Below are 13,363 nucleotides of genomic sequence, written 5' to 3'. Positions count from 1 at the left end.
GCGGACTGCGCCGAGCGAATTCCACAGGCAAGCAGCCTAACGACGGCACGACACCCATAGCAACGGCAGATGCGCAAACGCCGGCTACGGTACGCTGACGGACGCGTGCTTGTGCAATAAGCCTAAAGCGGCGTCCGCTGGCGGCGTCAGCAGTGTTGGCGTCTCTTTTTTTTTTTCTTGCTTTTTCCTTTCATGGTTCGTTGACGTAAGTGCAACGCCGCACTGCTGCACTGCGTGATAGAGTAAGCTGTCTCTTTCGAAAAGGGGGTTGCAGACGCAGGGAGGGAGTGTTTGCAGCGGTTGTTTGTGTCGGAGCTATCGAATGGCGAACGTGAGCGAAGGGTCCTGGCATTGCTGGGCATTGTACGAGGTCGAGAAACTATGCGTGTTCGAATCGGACCCAGTTTTTTGTCGTGTAGTATGCGGTATCTGGCGTCTTTCGAGAAGCAGCCGGTAAAGTAATTAGGCAGATCCTTCCCGCTCTGCTCGGGCTGCTTCTACAGAACGTTCCAGAAACGCGTAGTGCCGTCACTCTACCCCAAGCGCCTGCGGATATAACACCAGGGTCCACTGGGTATGTGACCGTACACACAAACACACGCACACAAACACGTACATGTGGGAAGCATAACTTCGCGTTTATCTTCGGTTTATATTGTGGGCAGATAAGCCGCAGATGACCGCGCGGAATTGTGCTTCTTAACTTTAAATACGCTTGGCCCGTTGAAAAATCCAGTCACTATATATATATATATATCGTGTATTTTTTAGAAGGTCCCAAATTTTTTGAAATTGCCTGTATCTTATATCCCAATTCTAATCCTTGATCTAAATTGCTCGATGAGGAGGCCGTTACTTCCACGAGAAATCACGATGCCTAATTAAATAATTACCCTAACTTTTATTTAATTATTTTACGCAAATATTTTTACTACGAATTGTGGCTAGTCTGTCCAGAAGGCGTATCCATTTGGAAAGAAATCTCTGGACTGCATCGGTATGGGAATATTAATTTTCAAAGCGTTCGCCGAAATGCGTTGGTGTTCTAGTCACTCTTCTGCTACAATGCATCAAACAGCGCTTTCTTAAAATAAGTTACTGTAATACCAAGTTCAAAGTCAAGTTCATAGTTTAGCTTCGAAACTGCCCAGACGCAGATGCCGCAACCAAGCATGCTTCGCATTTCACCGAACGCCAACTCTTCTAGATTTTTGAGACACACTTGCTGTCACGCGAGAACTTAGGGGCTTCTGATGCTTTAGATGCTGTGATGGGGTGCTCGGCAAATAAAGCCGCCGTGCATTCTTGGGCTTTTCGAACTGTTTATTTTCTCTTTGCTTTAGAAACATCAAGTTGGCGAGGCTGGTAGGGATATTCGTACAACGGAAAGGCAGGGCTCCAAAACACGGACACAAGTATTTAACGGGAATGGATCGATAGATGGATGTTATGAGCGTCCCCTTTTGAACGGGGCGTTAGGTTGCGCCACCAAGCTCTTGCTATTATACTGCCTAATGTCCTACCTAGGTTAAAAAAGAAAAAGAAGAAAAAAAATACAATGAACTACCACAACCAAATTTTCTGACCCCATATTGCGAACTTTGCTTTCGTACGCCTCCGTTTGCTGTCGTTTCCCTACTTTTCTTCTTCCAATCTTCCAATCACCTCTTAATAATCTCTATTGCAGACATGTTCACTTTTCCCCTGCTCTCGCTCAATCCAAGGGCTTCAGAAAGGCCAGTGGTGCCTACATCGACCGCTGGGCAGATGTCTTCACAGTCTAATAAAACATGCTCCATCGTTTCCCTGGCTTTGCCGCAGCAAGCACATACTTCTTCCTTCTTATGTCTCGCTTTATAGGTGCGTGTTATAAGGCACCCCGATCTCGTTTCTAAAAGTAGTGAGCTTCCCTTTGAGTTATCATAAATTCTTTCTTTCCTGATCTCGTTTTTTCCTCTTTAGTAGTTACTCATGGCAGGTTTCTTTTCCATTGCCGCTATCCGTGAGATTATTTCAGCCTCTCTGACTTTCTGCTTGACGTTCTTTGTTGCTGTACCCTATACAGGCCGCATACTTGCTGGTAAGCTCCTAGTTCTTTTCCTCCACGGTGACTCAATGTTTTTCCTGTACAGATACCTGAACACCCTCCCAGCCCATTAACTTTCTTCCATATTCCTCAATCGTTCTTCATAATCAATTTTACTGTGAGCTTCCCTCACTTAAAAACTAATCCAGCCCATATCACCCTGCACAGCTTCATTTGTAGTGTCCCCGTGAGCGTCCAATGCGAGGCGTCCCACTGACCTTTGCTTCCCATCGAGTCCTGATTCTACCCCTGACTTCAAGCAAACAACTGCATTTCCAAAAGTAAGTCCTGGAACCATTACACCTTTCCACATAGCATAGCGATCTCTAGCATTTACGAACGCGTCTAGGCCTACTTGACTGTGTCCGTGTATTGCAGGTCTGTCCTTGCGTGACGCCATTTGTTTCTATTGCTTCCTTTCAGTTCCAATGTAACGCCTGTACGACTGTAAATTGCCAGCAGTGTGGTTGGTGTTACCATGCTTATTACCGACCAACCTTGAATTGAGTACGTAACGCTTTGAGCACAAACACTCGCAACATAGCCCTTTCATGGACGGTTCTTGGTAGCGTTGCATTGTTAGCAGTGCATCGGGCCTGGAAACAAAGACGGGAAAGAAGTGAGAGAGAAACGGAGAGAGCGTTTGTTTGACTAGGATACGGCGGCTGCCTACACAGTACAAGCAAAGCAGAAACAGATGCATCACATACACGACTCGATGTTAGTGCACCGATCTTGATGACCAACGTCTTTCTTTATTTTAGGAATGTGGTTGCTGAAGTGATACTAGCCGCGAATCTTGGTTTTCTTGTTGTCTTTCCTTCATTCAAAATATGGCCTCGCTTTGACGGCGGTCCCCAAAGATGGTTGAAACCATCATAACCACATTGAGTTTCCCAAATTGAGCGCTTATTCAACAACTTCGTGCCGCATGTTGAATTACGTAAACGAATTCAGACAGAGCCTAAAGCATGACCTTCTGCTGCAAAACATGTTCCTCGCATCCCTTTCGAGAAACAGAGACTAAATATATGCCGTGAAATGCGCAGCTGTTCCGGTTAGCAGTTTTCCGCATGGCGCCATTGTCCCACAGTGCAGAAACACATCAAAACTGAAACAGCAATGGGCTTTATTTTGCTGATTTGAGCAAGGCATAATTTGCGCAAGGCATAAGAAGTTATGTATCGAGTACAAGTTGACTTCAATTTTGCAATTTCGACATTCCTCATAAAGTAATTATTCAAAAGTTATTTAGTGAAAGTTCTATTAATAATGTATGCATTGGAGATTAGTGTACTTATCTATGTCCGCCGCATTTATTAAAATATTGGCCAGCGAAAAATTAATTTCTCTCGGGTTACCTAGTTTTAGTAATCTGAATCAATTGTGTTCTTTATATTATTCTTTATGTTTGATGTGGCAGACAGCATCGATAGGTATAACCATTTGCCGTTATTAGCGCTGTTTTATGTTAACTGCACTTACACATATATACGGGGGCATATGTACTATCTCTAAGTATTCACAGCCTACTTATCACCTCATTTTATGACGATGAGATAGATAACCCTCATGATTGCAACAATGACACTAAATGACGTCACCCACGCATCTTGAAACGAAAACGTTTGCCACAGAACCCATCTCGCGATGAATGTCGACGGTAATGACATTAGCCTACAAGCAATGCTACGACACACCGTAACACTGAAGTCACGTTTATGTAATATCCGTAGTGATGATTCTGAAATTTCCGTTGCTTCGGGTTATGCGTCATACAATGCCTCCGGTATGGGTCAACTTTTTCTGGGACACTCCCTTGTCAAGGTCGACCATGAATATAGCGGCATGGCGACGAGTGTATGATGACGACGCAGTGTCAACGATGCAATGACGTCAATGGAGCGACAAAGGCATTATGACGACAACGGCATAACACCGAAACGACAATTCTTGAGTGACGACAATGGTATAAAGACGACATCGTGGCGATTACGGCATGGGGACAATGGAACGACGACGAATGCATGATGATAATTGTGTGACTACGACGGTATGAAGACAGGCCGCAGACGAAGCTCGAATGAAGACGATGGCGCGAAGACAACGGCATGACAGCGACGGTGTCACAACGGACGCGTGACAGCTACTGTGTGATGACGACGCCATGAAGAGGATGGTATGTCAACGGTGCCATAATGACAGTTGAATAATGACAGCGTGATTACGATAAAATCACGAAGACGTCGATGGGAGACGAAGGGCGTATGACAACGAGGACGTGAAAATAAAGGGATGACGTTTCGGAAGTGATGACGATGGTGAAACGACAACGTTAGGACGACGGCATGGCTACAATGACATGACGACGAATGTGTGAGAACGTTGGCGCGGCGACAACAGCGTGATGAAAGTCGCATGACCAAGTTTTAATGACGACGACGGAACGGCCACGACTGTATAACAGTCAATGCGTGATGACGACGGCATGACAACGAGTGTGTGACGACGATGGCATGAAGACGACGGCGTGACGTCAGTCGGATGACAAAGCTGGAAGGACGACGATGGAGCAATCACGATGGCATCGCTACCACAAGCACATACCTAGTGGCCCAAACTATTCGACAAATTGGGTCATTGGGTCGGTGGAGAACGCGTGACAACAACGGCATGATGAGAGTCAGATAACCGAGCTCTAATGATGACGAGGATAGGTAGATTGATAGATAGATATATAGATAGATAGATAGATAGATAGATAGATAGATAGATAGATAGATAGATAGATAGATAGATAGATAGATAGATAGATAGATAGACAGACAGACAGACAGACAGACAGACAGACAGACAGACAGACAGACAGACAGATAGATAGATAGATAGATAGATAGATAGATAGATAGATAGATAGATAGATAGATAGATAGATAGATAGATAGACAGACAGACAGATAGATAGATAGATAGATAGATAGATAGATAGATAGATAGATAGATAGATAGATAGATAGATAGATAGATAGATAGATAGATAGATAGATAGATAGATAGATAGATAGATAGATAGACAGACAGACAGATAGATAGATAGATAGATAGATAGATAGATAGATAGATAGATAGATAGATAGATAGATAGATAGATAGATAGATAGATAGATAGATTGAAAGCACATAAGTTCGCAAAGAATGCTAATCGCATTAGAAGTGTGAGCCACGTTTCAAAGGTCACGAACAGTCATGGCGCTATCGCGAGGACTGACTGTCGCTACACGCGCCTAACTATTTCATGACAAACATTCCCTTCGCAACCGCACCGACAGCTGCTGCTTCATGTCATTGCTTAGTTTGGTGGGCTTTTAAACAGCCGTTAATTGCGCAACACATGCAGGAGAAATTAATTCGATTTTATCGTCTCTCTTTTACGCAAGTAACACCGAAGAAACTTCAGACGTAGACACAAAAGTTAATCAAGAGTGTTGCTGAGAAGATTGAGATGGATAACACATGTGGTCGAGAGCTAGATAAACCTTTAAATTATGGGGTTTTACGTGCCAAAACCACTTTCTGATTGTGAGGAACGCCGTAGTGGAGAACTCCGGAAATTTCGAACACCTGGGGTTATTTAACGTGCACCTAAATCTAAGTACACGGGTGTTTTCGCATTTCGCCCCCATCGGAATGCGGCCGCCGTGGCCGGGATTCGATCCCGCGACCTCGTGCTCAGCAGCCCAACATTATAGCCACTGAGCAGCCAAGGCTTCTTTTTCTCGTAATTTCACTGAGCAACCACGGCGGGTCTGAAGAGACTTTCGTACAGATTTCCTTCATGCGTGTACCTTCACACGTCGCTTCACTGCGTAAGCGCTCATCTTTTATGCACACTGTGTAGCAAGCTGCCCTTCTCGCGAATGACATCGATAACCCCAGGTTGCCTAGCAGAAGTTACGGCTAAAAACACTGACCTCAATTTTTTTTCCCGTGCCATAGCTTGACGGCATTCCCGTCAACTGATCAATAAGTCAATGAAGATTCCTTTTATAGGAACAGCAATCGATTACCTGGCGTGTCCCATGTCGAACAAAAAATAGCTCTACTGAAAAATTATTAAATAAAAAGAGAGAAAGAGAACGAGAAAAAGTGCGTGCATGTGTGTGTTTGAAGAAAGACAGAGAAGTCAGCCGCAGTCACGGCAGTCTCGTGTTCTGCCAATAAGGAAAAAAAAGGGAAATAGGAAAGAAGGGATGACCGATGATGATCATCACGAGCAATCTTTCAGTCCAGCGTGGCATCACGCGACCGTCACGTGACGTGATGTGCAACAAATATAAAGCGAAATGTAGGGTGAATAGAAGGGAAACGTGTGAAATTTTGAATAAATCATATCAGAAAGGGAAGAATGGGCACAACTAATGCAAAGTGCATTCCCCGATATCAATCCAAAATGTAGATTGTATACATGGAAACACACCGGCGCCAGTAGTCTAAGTCATGCCTTAGCGCTGTGTTGGAAAAGTCGAGTGCTCCTCGTCGCAAAATGTTATATTTTGTGATATCTTCATTTTGCAAAAGATTTTATAATAAGATACCTTGAATGATACGTGCAAGTTAACTATGCCAAGCCTCAGAGGACGAATGTAATTTGCTTAAGCAGAACACAGTAAACGAACCTGAAGTGCGAATTCTAAAATAGGAAAGCTTTCTTTTTCAAAAACTCTCAATTGATTATGTCAAAGATTCTCTATGATAACACTAAGAACAGTGAAGTGGGAAAGTTCTATACTTAGTGCAAAAGGAATCGCTATATCTGATACGTGCACACACGGGATTTTTTCCATGCAAACAAAGCAAACAAACCTGCAAGCCATGCAAACATACATGTCCCAACTGTCTTCCTAAAAGCACAGAGTGCCTGTACGAACTTTTTGGGTAAGTCGTCGAAAATAGAGAATCTCTATGACATTGAATATTATAGTGTTGTTGCAGTTAAGATTTCGCACCACCTGCAACGCTTGAAGCTGGATTCCGTAACGCACCCAAAGCACCAGCAATCTCGGGTAGCTCTAGTATGTTTTAGCTGCAGCTCGGTGGTGTTACTAAGTGCTCCCAAAGTGCGAACGACCAAAGTAATCCCCCTTATTTAAGCAACTGTCCCGAGTGACCTAACATTACTAATAAGGTTACTGTTTATTATGGGTTCTTCTTTTTTTTTAGCTTTGCCGTAACATTGACCTTCAGTTTTTGTCACCCGGAGCACACTTGCACGGTGCTCCATGAAGTCTCCCTTAGAACAAAGGAAACAATCATACAATATTTTGAAGGTGTAAATCATTCCTGTAGCAATCTTGTATCCACAAATTCTTCATTTGCATCGCGATGTCTTTATGCACAGTGACGTCTCCTCCTAGACTGAGCATGCCCAGAATTTCCTTTACAATATTGAAAAGTGCAAACAAAAACCAATGCCAACCCTTCGTGCTATTCATTAAAAAAACTGAATGAATGAATTTGCACCATAGTAATGCTAGTCCCGTTGCAGTTTTCTATCTTTTGTCTGTCTTGTCTATTTACGACTTGAAATTCTATACCTGATTAGGAGGGGCTGCATCGTTGTCCACTGGCGCTTTTTTTATCCGAGTGTCGGCCTTAACATCTGTTTATCTGAACTTCCGGAATTGCAGCATCCTGTACAGGTCCCACTCAATATTGCCATTATCACTATCTCGTGCCCTATTAATATTTCGTACGTGAAGTGCAAACGCAATAGCTCAATAAGGTAATTTCATTCTCTGCGCCACGACTGACTGGGACTTAGCAACGAAATTATGAGCCATTCCACTCTGTGCAGGTGGAAGACCAGCGAAGCTGTGTAGCACACGACAAAGCGTTGACGAACAATTCGGAACAAAGGTGCGAACGTATTTATTGTCTGCATCGGTGGTCATCGTGACGAAAGGTACGCACACAGATTTATTTTTACACATCCGTGTTCATCCGTGTTATACATTCGTTATGTGCATTCGTGTCGTCATTTCGTAACATATTGCGGCAACGAATTTCCGACCGAAATCACCGCACCGACTGGCAGTGGACCAGTGCCGTCCGCGCTTTCGTAGAGGGAGGGGCGTCAGTATGGGAACGCTGGCAGGATGAGCGGCAACGAAGCCAGCCGTGAAAGACGAGGAACGCGCGGGCAGTGGCGCGAGCTATTGCTGATGATGATAGTTTTTGCTCGCACACATTTGTCGACGTACACGAAAAATGCGCCGAACCTTAGCCTCAAACATCTTCGCTGTAATAGGTCACTAGACTAGTTTTCTACTAGACTCTGGTAGTTAATTTAGTTTTGTTATGTCGTGATAAAGTTGTCTTGCTTTACATTTGCCTTTGACCTTGCTGCTTCATGCTACTGCACTTTTATTTGGAAAGTGACCGTTCTTGTCTCAATTCCCTTCCAGTCATAACCCTTTATGAAGAGCAGTATGTAAATGCAGAATAAATTAGATCTGTAATGTCAGCACAACAGTGGATTGTGATGATGTGGTCGTTAGCTCTCTTTTATTTTCACGTTCTACAATGAATTTCCCCTTTTTATGGTTTTGTATAGTATGCACATTGTGAGCAGTGTTCTGTACACCCTCAACCCCTACCCACTTTTTTTGGGGAATGAACGATTAGAACATTCGATGAAAAAAAAGCGTGGGGCAGGAACATTTTTCTGAAACGCTGTCAATACACTCCTTGTGCATGCATGTATATTTATAAGAATATTCCAGACACATTAGGTGGGAACTTTCTCAGACCAGACCCGAGTTTTCCCAGTCGCAAACTTCAGAAGCGCCGAAATACTTTAATTAAGCATTTCCCCGCATCGGTTAGAATAAACTTATTGAACATAAAAGAAAAGTACAAATTATACTGACTCGCATGGACGTAGAGTCATGACTTAGACTTTGGGATAATTCCGGAAAGCATGCTGGAGCGCGTATAATGCCCAAAAGACAAGAAATAGAGCACTACGTTTATATAACTCTGCAATTCCTCTGAAACATCGTGCATGGCAAACCAGAAAACTATATGTAGCAGATCGTTTAAAGTTGCTAAACTTGTATAATGTTTGGTTTAAAGCATATGCAAATAATTTGATAACTGAAGTTGTGTGAAACTGAAGCAACCAACTTAACAAGCAGTTTTGAACTGCTTAAGAGAATACACCTTGATTGTGTTAACTCAACTTTTTCGATCAGCCTGTCATTCTTTCCCCTTTATGTGCAAGAAATATGTTTACAACAGTGTAATCAGCGTTGAAATCGGAGCACCTGAACTTTCTCCACGCACATAAATAGATTAAAGTACTTGATTAAAGCTTACTTCTTGGGGAGCACTGAACATTTTGACATTGGTCATACCACCCTTAATACACAAGTTCTCTAATTAAGACTGTCGAGATATTATGGCACATACTACACGCAGGAAATTAGACTGCCATATGTTAAATGTTATACAGTTACGTCACTAGGGAACTCGTCCATGGTAGCATGGAAATGGCCAACACCTACAGCATGAACTGAATGTCATTTAATGTCACTTCAAAAGAAGCACCACTGACGAACATACATCTAAAAAAAAACGTCAAACTGAACAGGCTGTAAAAAAAGGGGTTATTTGGCAAACACTTCATTTCTATGCATTTCCCTTCAGCGAACAACATATAAGAATGAACTTATTCCGGAAGTCTGCACTTTATAGCCATACAGTTTCCTATAAAATTACTAGATGGAACTGTGATGCTGGGATGGTTCATTTACCTCGGGAACAACGTTTAGAGCATGTATTTCTCTAATATTTGTACTGGTGGCTTCAAGCATGCTGCGATGGTTTTTATTGCGCTTTGTCATTCTATATTTCCGAGCACCCGTTGTAGATTTATAAGAAAATGAATGCAATTAGTCCTTGTGCGTGTGCGTGATCCTTGTTAATGATTGTGTTTAAGAGCAATATTTCCTAGAATATGACTAATTTGCAAAGTTACAAAGCTGTTTGAAGTCAGAAGGACGAAATTAAGGCAAATCCATATATACCCATTATTCCCATACTTGCCGAATCTCCAAGCTTGCAGCGCCAAACCACATTAACGCGGGAGTTCCTTCTAGCCACTGATACCGGTATATGAAAGAATGTCACTGAAGGGATATTGCACTTTTTTCTCCGCCACCACTAATCCCTTCAAGCTTCCATCTTCATGTGAACATCTCTCTCGTTTAAACATTCCCCTGGTAATTATTGTGTGGAACTCGGTGCTTCCTGCATATCACAGATGCGCATTTCTTTCACCTCTTTCTTCACTTATTCGTTCTGTGTCATCCTTCGCCGCTGAGTGAGCCGCGTGCTATACGGCGGAAAAGACGGTCCCGCATTAAAAACGCGCCTGGCACATTCCTCGAGCCGTGATAGACGCTCGCTGCGCACCTAGCAGGGGGTAAGGGAACGGGGAAGGGGGGATGGCATGGCACCTGTCCTCTATGCTTCCGCACGTACAACGGCAGTGTGTGCGTCTCTGCTATTGTTGGGACACGCATGCCGCGCACATGCCACGAAAGGAAGCAAAAAAAAAGTATAATACAGAAAAGCAATACCTATGATATCGTGCAGCAAAGCTGTCATGGCTGGCAGCACAAATATCTATAAATAAACGAACCTCTCTCCCCTCTTCCCGCCGTCCTTTCCTCCAACATAACGCGAAGCGTATTTTGCGCTTTCATTTTTAAGAGCACAGTCTTTTGATCGATAGAGTAATGACTCACCCTTGAAGTGAGAGGCCAAGAAGCAGACGAAAGCAAACTCCTTCGGAGTGAAGCAGACGACACTACATGGACGTTCTTGACACAGGCGTCAAAAGTGGCAGCCGCCAGTCGCCCAAACACACGGCTGAGACAAAAGCCCGAAACGAACTATTCAAAAGGCGCGGTGCGGTAGCTTGAGGCGACGAAGCGAGGAAGCAGTTCTGTCGTTGCTCGTCACAAATGTGCGTGTCTGTGTTTCGGTCGAAGCTGGAACCGCGCGCTACCGTTCGCGCCGCACGAGTCGCGTTAGAGATGGCATCAACTGTCGACGGTCCCCGCTCACCTCTAAAGAAGCCTAAACCAGCCTAAACTGCGCAGCGCCGGTTCCCCGAAAGTCGGCTAGAGGGGGCTCTTGTTGATTGGAAACTTGTCCCTTCAGACGCCACGGCACCCACAGAACCACGCCACAAAAGGAGAGAAGTGCCCGGGGTGGAGCAACAACAACAAAAGCAGACTAGAGTGCTTCAATTTTCGCCCACGGCAGGCCGAAACAGCAGGAAGCGTGTACTACTACACACGACTACGCAGCAGAGCCGTCGCCTGCGATGCGATACCGTTCTGTCGTCTGCTAGCGTCGATGCGGGCGGCCGGCGTTGGCAAGCTCTCTACTACTATACAGCTACATCGCGAGCCACGTGACCTCAGCGCTCTGCCTCACGTGGGCCGCGACGTCGACGTAGCGTCACAAATCACGTGGGCGTGACGTCAGGTACTCGTCATCACTCCAGCGGTGCCCGGGGGCGACGCCGGTGGCCTTGCGCTTACTTTTCTGGATGTTTCGACGGGCCGCCGCCGGTGGCGTCACCCCGCCACCTCTCATTCGGCAGCGCTCGTTGCCGAGGTTTTTCGCGATTAGGCGTTGTTTGTTTCGACCTTTTTTTGATGGAAAGCTTTCCTTTTCTTGCCATTTCTGGCCGGGTCAAGGTCTCTCGGAGCGCCCGGACGCTCTTTGGCAAGTCAGCAAACATAGCTCTTGGTGGCGATAAAATAAACACCTTGATGGGGCTCTTTTCGTGGCTGCATCGTTTTCATATACTCCCACGCCACGCACTCTTCTCTAGCAAGAACCATATATGACGCGTACATCACGTTCTTTTAGCCTCACGTGCGCCGGAGTTATGGTGTATAACAGAGCGTCATTAGCTTCCGCAAGCCGCATGCCAATGAATTAGCCTCATACCTTTGCTTGCTTCCTTAATAGCTGCCGAGAAATTGTGGAATTTTACTTACCTATTGATTTATTTTTATTTATTTACTACTGTAACCAACGCAAATAATAGTAAGCTTGTTAATGTACAAGCTTTGATGACATTGGCAATCCCGCGACAAATATCGCACACAATCATAATTTAGGCTTACAATAAACAACGAAAATAAAACGGAAAATTGTGCTCGAGAAATTCATTACAAAGAAAACGCATCATGTGTGCGAGCCCATAAACACTAATCCAGCAAACGAAGACGAAAAAATGTACCAGTACGTCGAGGGCAGGCGCTTTCGACACGTGCTCATTGTTTTCATAAATCGTGACTGGTCGGTGAGACCGATTGTCCACTTCTCAAGTGCAGTCGGTTTTCTAGTGAACAATACTTCGATGTTTAAATAAGTGTTATGTATTCAGAGGGCTCCTCTCGTTAATATATGAGATGCGCGTGACCCCCAACTTCACGAACAGACGCTGGCCTTTTCATTAGCTGTTGGTTTTCATCAGTGAGTGCGGCTATATAGATACCAAACTTTCACCGAGGTATAGAAGCTCAGTTGACAAGGCATCATTCTGAGTCGCACAGTTGCGTCGGCTCGAAATGTGGCGTTGCGCAAAGTTGTGGCGACGTTCTTTGATGAACAGTCGATAGCCACTTTAGGAAGTACAAAGAAATGGTGCGAATTATCTGCGAGAAGCGGCTGCCGATATTCGGCAGATGTGGAACACGGTATACTTGAGCATAAAGCCATCGGTCATACTCAAGCTGCTTTGCTGCTTCTAAGAAAATTCACAAAAAAATGGCAAAGCTTGGTCGTACCTCTCAAAGTCACGGTCTCTGGGCGTTTCTTAGGCATCACGACTTGCCAACAATGCCCAATAATACCCCTTCATATCTGGGTACATTTATTTGTTTAACAATTTTTCGACACCACAGAGCAAAAAAAAAAAAGGCGAGAGAGAATTCGGTATGATCCTTTGCTAAAAGGAAGAGGAAGTTATTTGAACATAGGGAAAAGACAGGATGGCGTCTCGGCAGGCATACTTCATCACGTGCGCGTGAATCCCTGATAGCACGAGGAAATAAACCTACGCATTCAACTTACTATGACCGAAGGCATCTGCATTAAACAATAAGACGCAACAAGTTCAGGACACAATCCCGTGACCTTTGAACATATGGTAAACGTCATATACTCGCCACAACAATACTCTACTATTGA

General features: G+C 44.4%; 1 protein-coding gene across 2 annotated transcripts in view; it reads right to left on the bottom strand.

Moving 5' to 3' along the window:
- LOC126544671 (uncharacterized) overlaps nucleotides 1-12,038 on the bottom strand; it is a 41,808-nt gene extending 29,770 nt beyond the window's left edge. For both annotated transcript variants that reach the window (XM_050192120.3, XM_050192119.3), the window contains exon 1: nucleotides 10,897-12,038. The gene's annotated coding sequence lies outside the window, so the exon portion shown is untranslated. The remainder of the gene's footprint in view (nucleotides 1-10,896) is intronic.
- Between the last annotated feature and the right edge of the window lie 1,325 nt (nucleotides 12,039-13,363).

This window comes from Dermacentor andersoni, chromosome 10 (genome assembly GCF_023375885.2).
Source record: "Dermacentor andersoni chromosome 10, qqDerAnde1_hic_scaffold, whole genome shotgun sequence".
NCBI classification, from domain to species: domain Eukaryota; kingdom Metazoa; phylum Arthropoda; class Arachnida; order Ixodida; family Ixodidae; genus Dermacentor; species Dermacentor andersoni.
The sequence above is the reverse complement of the archived record's forward strand: the minus strand, read 5'-3'. Positions and strand labels throughout refer to the sequence as shown.